The following is an 11,336-nucleotide window of genomic DNA, read 5'->3' on the forward strand; positions in this document are numbered from 1 at the left end:
AGGATCCACCTTTTAATAATTCTCTCAATAATTAATCGAATAAAAAATGAGTAATTTTTCAACTATTATAAAAAGTAAAGAATGATGAAACACATTAAATTTCAACAATAAAGACAGAAATAAGAAGCTAAAAAAGAAGACTTGAATAAATCTGTTTTTGATAAAATAAGCAGATTAAACATTAGTTAGAATATGAAAGTGCTAAGCAACCCACTAGTAAATAGAACCAAATGGACACACAGGGCATTGAATCCAACTACTTTGGGGTACACAGCTTTTGCAAACCCACATGAAATATTTTTCAAAATGAACCTATATCAGGTTGTAGAGCAAGTCATAATGCATTTCAATGATGAGAATTCCTATTCCTATTTTCATTTTATGAAAATTATGTAAAACAGTAGAGGGTAAATATCCTAGGTTTTGTGGGCAATGTGATCTTTGTCACTGAAGTCTGAAAGTATCCATAGACAATATGGAGGGAAGGATGGAGGGAGGGAAGAAGAAAGAGAGAGAAAGAGGGAGAGACAGAGAATAAAGGAGTTTATCAATAATACCTCATAAAAACAGAGATGGTAGGGTGCTGTATTTGACCAGCAGGCCATAGTTTGCTAGCTTCTTAGGTAGAACATGCTCCCTAATTATAATACAATTAGATAAGAAAACAATAACAAAAAGAAAATGAGACTCTCCCTATACAAATAAAAATTAAGAACACTTCTAAGTACGCCATAATTCAAAGAAAAATAAGGTTAAATAAATGTAAAAATAATATGGAATACTGACATCTGTGTTATTTTCTAATATTCAGTAGAGGTCCTGGGGGAATTTGCTGATTCAACATTTGGGGCAGGATATGAACAAGATGAACTTAAAACCTTTTGTGAAAAGGCAAAGTGAAGAAAATTTTCAAAAATCACTAGAAAATTCGACATGACTTTGAAACAATTTTAAAAGTTTAACAAAGTTGAGATGGCTTGTGTACTAAAAGACAATGATAAACCTCTAAAAATATTTAGCTAATAATCACTATTAATGTTTTAGTATCTTGTAACCTGTAGTAACATAATGAATATATGCAATAACCACCAATGGACACTAAAACTATAGATGAAAGAGAGATAGTAAAATTTATAGTGGATAAAGCAGGCAGGTAACAACTGAACTAGCTCATCATTCTCAACATCCCCCAAAAGCAGCAAACAGAAAAGGTAAGTCTTGGTAAGAAAGTACTCAACATTAGCTATGAAGTATTCCTTCAGGCCTTAATCTCCTCAAACCTCTAAATCAAACTACTGTTTATGAGAAATTTAGGGCAACATAGAAATAGGTAAAGGTAAGCACAAGAGGTAGTGAGCAAATTCCCATACATAGAAATATCTAATGGAATAAAAGACATATATACTACAAAGGTAAAATAATTGAGAAGTAAAAACTATAGCTAAACACCTATGTTTTGACTTCCTTAACAAGACCCCTAAAGTGAAAGAAGTTAAATCAAGAATAAATAAATGGGATGGATTCAAATTAAAAAGCACCTTCTAAGCAAAAGAAACAATCAATAATGTGAAGAGAAAGTCTATAGAATGGGAGAAAAATCTTTACCACATGAGCCTCAGATAAAGCATTAATCTCTAGGATATATAAAGAACTCAAAATAACTCAACACCAAAAGAAAAAAAAAAAAAACCCCAATCAATAAATGGGCTAAGGAACTGAATAGACACTTCACAGAAGATATACAATCGATCAACAAATATATGAAAAAAATGTTCAACATCTCTAGCAATTAGAGTAATGCATATCAAAACTACTCTAAGATTTCATCTCACTCCAGGCATAATGGCAATTATCAAGAATACAAGAAACAATAAATGTTGGCAAGGATGTAGGGGAAAAGGTACACTCATACATTGCTGGTGGGAATGCAAATTAGTGTAGTCATTATGGAAAGCAGTATGGAGATTCCTCAGAAAACTTAGAATGAAATCACCATTTGACCCAGCTATCCCACTCCTTGGTTTATACCCAAAGAACTTAAAATCAGCATACTACAGTGATGCAGTCACATCAGTGTTTACGAAGTTCAATTCACAATAGCTAAACTATGGAACCAACCTAGTTGTTCTTCAACAGATGAATGGATAAAGATAATGTGATATATATATATATATATATATATATATATATATGCAATGGAATATTGTAAAGAAGAATGAAATTATGGCATTTGCTGATAAATAGATGGAGCTGGAGAATATCATGCTAAGCAAAATAAACCAAACCCCCCCCAAAAAGACAATGTTTTCTCTGATATGTGAATGCTAACTCACGATAAGGGGCAGGGGGCGCTAGATTAGGTAGAGGGGAGTGAAGGGAGGGGAGGGGATATAGGGGTGGGAAGGATAGTAGAGTGAAATAGATATTATTACCTCATGAACATATATGACTGCATGATCAATGTGATCCTACAATACAATCAGAAAAATGAGAAATTATACTCCATTTATGTATGATTTATGAAAATGCATAAATGCATTCTACAGTCATGTATAACTAATTAGAACAACAACAACAACAAAAAGAACATTGTAAGTACATCACAACACAATAAAATGTGTGGACTTTTTACTTAAATTTTGATTTGATCAAAGTAAATGTAGAAAGATGAAAACTTTGGTGACAAGTTTGGTGATTAGAAATTCAAGCATATTAAGTTGCTATTAAATATTAGGATGATAATGGTATGTTATTATATTTCAAGAAGTGTCCTATTTTTTAGTGATACCATATTTCAGAGCATAACTGTGGCATATTTTATGCTAAATCTTTTCACAAAATAGTGGGGTATGACAATTATGGAAAGCTAAAACATGGTGTAATGATTACAGGTGATGTGCAGTGAAAGTAAACACTAATTGTTTGGATGAAATTTAGGACCTATGCAAATGTACTAGAATATACTAGAATGGGGGTAGATAACAAGACTAGTCATGATTAACAGTTATACTGGAATTTGTATAAATGGGAGGAGGGTATAGTTTTACTATTTTGTATGCATTTGAAATTTTTCTTAATGTAATATTTTAGCACTTTAAGAAATGGCTTCTAGTAAGACTGAGGAATCAAATATAGGACAAAAATATTGAAATTAAATGTCAGAAATAAAAAATATACTTTACAACAAAATGTGCAGATATTATGATAAAAGAAGTATAAAGTCATGCCCATTTTTACTTTAAATTTTAATAAAAAAGACTAAATGGATGACTTTCTAGCAAAATACAACCTACTAATTATGATGAGAGGAAAAAGTTCATAAGCATTGTATATTATTATTAAGTATTAGATTTACAATTTAAAAGTTTTTCAAAACCTTTACTGATAAATTATATAAATTTTTAAAAAAATAATTACTGTCAACATTAAAGTTTTAGAGAGAAGTGAAATCTGGGAAGAGTGACTAACTTGTACTATGAATTCAGCATAAACTTTATGCTAAGTAGAGAGAGATTATTAAGAGAATTTGAAATTAATAGTCTCTCTCCTCATGAATATTGAAGCTAGAATCTTGCAATCAACAAGATACGGAATGAATAATAAATGAAGAACATGCTGGATGTATTCAAAGAATGCTTCTTTAGTTTAACATTCAAAAAGCAGTCATTATACTTTGCCACATCCATAGATTAAAGACCCAAGATTATGTAATATTTTCATTAGAGGCAAATAAAGTTGTTCATAAAATTTGACACCCATTTTAATAGCACAGACCTAGGTATAGAAGGAAAGTTTTTTGACCTGATGTCACATATTTTCAGAAATATAAAGCCAACATAAAGGTGAAGCATAAGGAGTGTTCTTTCTAATTTCTGAAACCTTAGTAGGTCAGGTAAAAACCAGCTTCATGTTCAAAGACCAGCATGCACTTTTCAATGCCAGACGACTTTCTCCTGCTGCTGGAGCCAGCTCTGTTGTTCTTTTGACAGGAGGTGCCAGGGAATAAATGGCCCCAGGGCACCTCTCTTCTTGGCTGTCAGGACTTGCTACCCACATACCCCACCATATGCATCTGGTCCTTGGGTGGAATAACAGAAGGCACATGTTCTATATTGGTTCCTAGAGTTTCTCTCCAGTCTGAAAGTTTCAGTGTCCCATGGAAGAAGCCGCTATCCTTTACTGGCCATTTTACGGTTCTTTCCTTTTTCTTCTTCCTTGATAAATTATTTGCCCTAGAATCTTTGTCTCAGTGTCTGGTTCTAGGGTAATCCAAACTAGTTTATAATATAATTTTTTAAAGATTGTTTACTTTGATAAGAATAAATTTCTAGCTAAAAAAAATCTTTAATTTTTTTTTTCCTCTTTCTTTTCTTGAAAAAAATATAAAATGCCTAATAGTCTCACTCACAGAGTTTAAAATGCATGTAGCACAACATTTAGTAGTCAGGGTCAAGCCTTTTATAGTTACAGAAACATGATTCAATATTTTACAGACAAGTATGAGTAGACCAAATTGTGTGTCTTTTTATTGTTTTATATCAGGAACTACTTTAACTCAAATTGTAAAACTACCGACTGTTGTACTGATGGAGGTGGCTTCTTTTCATATATCTAAATGTTTATCATGAAAGTATTTAAAGTCAATTAACAATAGTAGTCAATCCTCCCACCTCATTTATTCTTCTTCCTGGGAGGAGGGGAGATTTATCTCCAGCATTGGTTTGGGAGAAGGAACTGATCCTCATTAGCTCACCTAGCTTTCCTTTGAAGTCAGCATTATTCTAAAATGCATGAATTCTGGTGAAAGTCTTCCTCTCCAGCAAAGCCCTGGGATTATATTTACTGCAGGTGCAGGTTGGGGATACCTGGCTAATTCATGAGTAAGGTCTGAGTAAATTCACTTAGCTGCTAACCCCAAACTCTACTCTCAGTCCAACTATCCATTAAAAGTAAAATTCTCATCCCCGTCTGATCCATTCTGAGGTGTACCTCTCATCTTGTTTTGAACTCAGGTTGTTATTTATAGGCTCCCTAAAATCACAAACTAACAAAAAAGAAACTATGGGAGTGAATCCAAGACCTTTATGCTTAACAAGATCTAGAGTCGATTCTAATGCACACTGAGCTTTGAGATTCTTATCGATGATATATAAGCACACAAGTTACTTTGCTGGAAAGACATGCATATTCAAAACTTTAAATTTGCAATCTTTCAAGTTTCCATATAAGTTTATATTAAGCATGCAATAGGATTCTTAAAAGCATTACTTTAAAATTATACTACTATGAATTAATGAATCATGTAATATATTTTATGTAAAAGTTTACTTAAAAAGTAAAAACAAGTAATAAAATATTTAAAATTTTTAATTAAATAATCACAAAAAAGTTAAAATCCTTGTAACTCTGTCAATATGTCCAACAGCATTCCAGCATATAGGGAAATTCTCTCCATGTTCTCCATGTTCATGGTTGAACAAGAACAAGAGAGCTCCCTCCAATATACACATCTGTATTCAGTGTGCCCATGTTCCACATCTTATGTTCAATGGCTTCTACACAGATAAGAACACTTAGATAATTGCCCAAGATGGTTAGTTAGCTGGTTTGAATTAGAATGGATTGGTAGTTTTGTATGAATACTCACATAGAAGAGCTGGAATTTGCACCCCAAGCTTTCTTCCCTTTGATTTTAAAATTTTTTATTTGTTCTTTTTGGTTATGCATGACAGTAGAATATATTCTGACATATTATACATACATGGAGTATAACTTCCCATTCTTATGGTTGTACATCATGATATGGAGTTACACTGGTGGTGTATTCATATATGAACACAGTAAAGTTATGTCCTATTTATTCTACTGTCTTTCCCATTCCCATCCCCACTCCCTTCCCTTCATTCCCCTTTGTCTAATCCAAAGTAATCTTTTTCTCTTTATGTTCCTCTTCAGCCCTCTGGCTTCCAGTTGAGGGAATGTGCAAGCTATCTCTGTATGTATCCAAACATTTCTGTCTTGTGCTAAAGCCAGCGTCTCTTTTGAGCATTTATTTTTTGCTTTGTGTTTTCCAATAAAGTAAAAATGGCACTGAAGTAACTAATGAGAGAGAAGAGAAGGAAAAATTTGGAAAGTACATAAATTAATGATTCAGAATATGACACAACTACGTTAAAGAAAATCAAAATTAGGGAACTAGAACTTCCCCATCGATTTCAAAATGTACGCAAGATAAATGGAAATGTATAAATGATGAGAATCCTCAGATGTGTGTGCATATGCATGTGTGCAGGTATTCATATGTTTCTAACCTTAATCTCTTCCACCCTCTCCTCTCTCTAGATCTTTCTGACCACTTTTATAAACATTGCTCCCATGTATGCAAAGGGCTACATAGTAAATAATTTAGTGTTTACACAGAGTCTTTGCAAACACTTTGAGTCTTAACTCTCTCTTTAATACAAAACAGTCATATAAAATATGAAAACAAATAAACATGTCCCTGTTCCAATAAAAATGTTTTCAAAAGCAAAAGGTGGAATGGGTTTTTCTGATTCCTAGCATCGCTTAAAAGAAGGAAAGGGTAGACTATCTACTAAATGGCACTTTAGACTTGACAATTAATATGACTACTATACAGCTTGAAAGAAAAAGTAAAACATGAGCATTAAACTTTTGAAAACAAAATAATACAATTTCTCTGAGCGTCGTTTTAATATCTCTGTATTTAATGCTTTGGCAGCATTAAGACCATATTGCCTTAAGACCAGCTCAAATCACTGTCATTCTAGATATAAAATTCACTTGATTATATTTCCATAAGTATTTTGACATGGTCAAATAATCATCATTGAAAACTGATGAATAGTTTTCAGAACACATCTGATTGTGGTTCAATTAATACTACTGGGAAATATAAAAGCCTATAATTTTAGGCAGTGTCATAATCTGATTCCACTATTTTGGTTTGCATTCTTGGAATATCACTAAATTTTATTCTACTTTTCAAAAAGAAAGGCTAAAAAGAAAATTAATAATTACTAAGACCAAAGTTGAATTTCATAAGAACGAAAGGTGCAATATTTTCTTTTAAGGTTTGGTCTCTTGATTAAGAGTGCCATCTGCAAATGTGAATCCTAGTGCTGTGAAGATAAGCTCTGTATATCACACCAAGCACACTAAAGTTACTCCTTATCTGTTTGCTGAAATTAGGCACACTAAATTCTCCAAACCCAGGTAAACTGGCCCCAAATAGATAATATTCCTCACATATACTGTTTTAACTGTTATTTTAAGGCAACTCATCTAAAATATTATTTACTTAGAAACATGTGAAATGTGTCTTTCATATTTGACAAAATATTATGTTGGAATTCCAACCACAGGGAAGGTAATATAGTTATAAATGTAGCATTAACTTCTGGTAGACTGCTACACAATTATCACATAATTAGAATCAGATCTATAATGAGGGAAGTCCCCATAGTCAACACTTTTCCAAAATGCAGATCACCCTAATTGCTAGTAATCCCCTCAACATTGTCATTAAATCTAGACATAATTATAAAAGAATGTATATTAAGGCATTGGATTTCAGAAGGATTGGTATTATTATCTAAGGAAAAATAAACGTAGGAAGACATGCCATAGTTTAAAGTTAATGATTTAGTATCCAGATCTGAATCCAAGTGCCTTCATTGAAGTAGTTTGATCATCTCTGTATACCTGTTTCCTCATTATAAAAATGGCTCTAGTAATTACTTACACTTTAAGATTCTTACATGACAGTAATGGGAATGGCCATTATAAATCCCAAGTAAGAAAAATCTTTGTCTGTGATTAAACAATAAATTCTGAAGTTTATTTTTCTTCTTTTTCAGTGTATGCCACTGTTTTCTTAATATAACTTCACATAAGAGTTATTTGGTATAATCATTTTAAATCTAGAACCCTCAAGCCTTTTCCCTAGAGATTCTGATAATTGCTGAAATGGATACCAGGTATCTTTAATTGTCAAGTTATATCTTCCAATGATTATACAAGTTTGGAAAATACTGATTTATGTTATTCATTTCCATATATGAATATTTGTGACAGATATTAAAGCACTTGAACTAAATTAAAATGCAGGTATGAAAAATGAAACAAAATTGCTTCCTTTAGTCCTTGATCATCTTTCTATTTTTTTAAATACCAATCATATTGGACATAAAGTAAGCTCAGCTAATTTCTTCCTTTTATTGGTAGATTATATTGGGACTTAAGAAAATTCTATTATTTTACTTATAAAGATGTTTCTTAATGAGAGAGATATGTCAGAAACAATTTGGACATTTTTCTAAATATAATGCCCAGAAAATCAGTTTTGAGCATGCTCTAACATTTATACAAAGAGAAATGATAAATAATCATTCCTCAAGTTTATTTCTCTTGGTGAAATAATACAGCATTGACTATGTTCTCCTATGTAGATATGAGAAGAATATATCCTATTTAACAAAAATGAAACTAGGGATTTTAATTGGAATTGTGTTAAATCTGTATAGTGCCTTTGGAAGTATAAGCATTTTGACAATATTAATTCTGCCTCCAAGAACATGGGAGATCTTGCCATCTTCTAAGGTTTTCTTTAATTTATTTCTTTAGTGTTCTGTAGTTCTCACTGCAGAGGTCTTTCACCTCTTTTGTTAGATTGATTCCCAAGTATTTTTTTTTTTTGAGGTTATTGTGAATGGGATAGTTTTCCTAATTTCTCTTTCAGAGGATTCATCACTTATGAATAGAAATGCATTAGATTTATGTGTATTGATTTTATATACTGCTACTTTGCTGAATCCATTTATTAGTTCTAGAAGTTTTCTGGTGGAGTTTTTTGGATCTTCTAAATATGGAATCATGTTGTTGGCAAATAGTGATAACTTGAGTTCTTTTCCTATTCATATCCCTTTAATTTCTTTGGTGTGTCTGATTACTGTGGTTAGTGTTTCAAAGATGATGTTGAATAGAAGTGGTGAAAGAGGGCATCCCTGCCTTGTTCTAGTTTTTAGGGGGAATGCTTTCAGTTTTTCTCCATTAAGAATGATATTGGCCATGGGTTTAGCTTAGATAGCCTTTACAATGTTGAGATGTTCAGATTTATCCCTACTTTTTCTAGTGTTTTGATCATGAAGGGGTGTTATACAATTCCAATTAAAATTCCAATGACATCCCATGTAGAAATAGAGAAAGCAATCATAAAATTTATCTGGAAGAATAAAAGACCCAGAATATCCAAAGCAATCCTGTGTAGGAAGGGTGATGCAGGAGGTATCACAATACCAGACCTTAAACTCTACTAAAGAGCAATAGTAACAAAAATGGCATGGTATTAGCACCAAAACAGACAGATAGACCAATGGTACAGATTAGAAGACACAGAGACACCAACATAAGTACAGTTACCTCATACTAGACATAGGACCCAAAAATATACAATGGAGGAAAGAGAGCCTTTTCAACAAATGGTGCTGGAAAAACTGGAATTCATATGCAACAAAATGAAACTAAACCCCTATCTCTCACCTGAACAAAACTCAACTCAAAATGGATCAAGGATCTAGGAATTAGACCTGAGACCCTTCACCAAATAAAAGAAAAGATAGGCCCAAATCTTCATCATGTTGACTTTGGAACAGATTTCCTTAACAAGACTCCTGGAGCACAAGAAATAAAAGCAAGAATCAATAAATGGGATGAATTCAAACTAAAAAGCTTTTTCTCAGCAAAAGAAACAATCAATAATGTGAAAAAAGAGCCCGCAGAGTGGGAGAAAATCTTTTCCACACACACTTCAGATAGAGCACTATTCTCCAAAATTGATAAAGAACTTAAAAACACCAACAATACAAAGAACCCAATCAATAAATGGGCTAAGGAAATGGGCACACGAATCACAGAAGAAGATGTACAGGCGATCAACAAATATATGAAAAAGTGCTTGTCATCTCTAGTAATTAGAGAAATGCAAATTAAAACCACACTAATATTTCATGTAACTTCAATTAGAATGACTATTATCAGGAACACAAGCAATAGTAAGTGTTGGCATGGATGTAGGGGAAAAGGCACACTCATACATTGCTGGTGAAGTTGTACATTGGTGCAGCCACTTTGGAAAACAGTATGGAGATTCCTCAGAAAACTTGGAATGGACCCACCATTTGGCCCAGCTATCCCACTACTTGGTTTATACCCAAAGAGCTTAAAATCAGCATACTACAGTGATGCAGCCACATTAATGTTCATAGCTGCTCAATTCACAATAGCCAGATTGTGGAACCAACCTAGATGCCCTTGAATTGATGAATGGGTAAAGAAACTGTGGTATATACACACAATGAAATACTATTCAGTCATAAAGAAGAATAAAATTATGGCATTTGCTGGTAAATGGATGGAGCTGGAGAATATCATGTTAAGTGAAAAAAGCCAATCCCAAAAATCCATAGACTGAAAGTTTTCTCTGATAAGTGGATGATGATACATAATGGGGGTGGGGAGTAGTGGGGTAGAAGAAGAATGGAGGAACTTGGGATTGTGTAGAGGGCAATGGGAGTGGAAAGAGGTGGGGGAAGGAAACACAGTGGACTGAAACAGACATTATTATCCTACATACATGTATGATTAAAAGAATGGTGTGAATCTACATTGTATACAACCATAGAATGAAAAGTCGTAACCCATTTGTGTACATTGAATTAAAATGCAGTCTGTAAAAATAAAAAATATATATATATATATATATATATATATATATAACCATTTAAATTAAACTTTTGCAGATGGCTAAAAGAAAAATGAAATCAGCAAAATCCAGAGTGGAAAGTCTATAGAATATAGGACAATCATTCTGGTTTCATGAACAAATAAAATAATACATTGAAAAATCTATAGATAACAAGAAACTTTTTTTATTATTATTTTTATTTAGCTTTTATTTTTACAGACTGCATTTTGATTCATTGTACACAAATGGGGTACATAATTTCATTTCTATGGTTGCACGCAATGTAGATTCATACCATTTGTGTAATCATACATGTACATAGGATAATGATGTCTGTCTTATTCCACCATTTTTCATACCACCCTCCCTCTCATTTTCTTCTTTAGAAATTTTCAGATATCACTTGAATATAATTCACACAATTTAAATAAAAGGAGGGGGATAACTTGGACTTTTAGACTATATAAACCTAGATATGAATATTATTCATTATTCAAACTAAATATGTTTTGCTAAATTTCATCTAACTGATAAATTATGAGCCATTATTCTGACTTATGAAAGCATATTA

The sequence above is a fragment of the Sciurus carolinensis genome, unplaced genomic scaffold (genome assembly GCF_902686445.1).
Source record: "Sciurus carolinensis unplaced genomic scaffold, mSciCar1.2, whole genome shotgun sequence".
Lineage (NCBI taxonomy): Eukaryota > Metazoa > Chordata > Mammalia > Rodentia > Sciuridae > Sciurus > Sciurus carolinensis.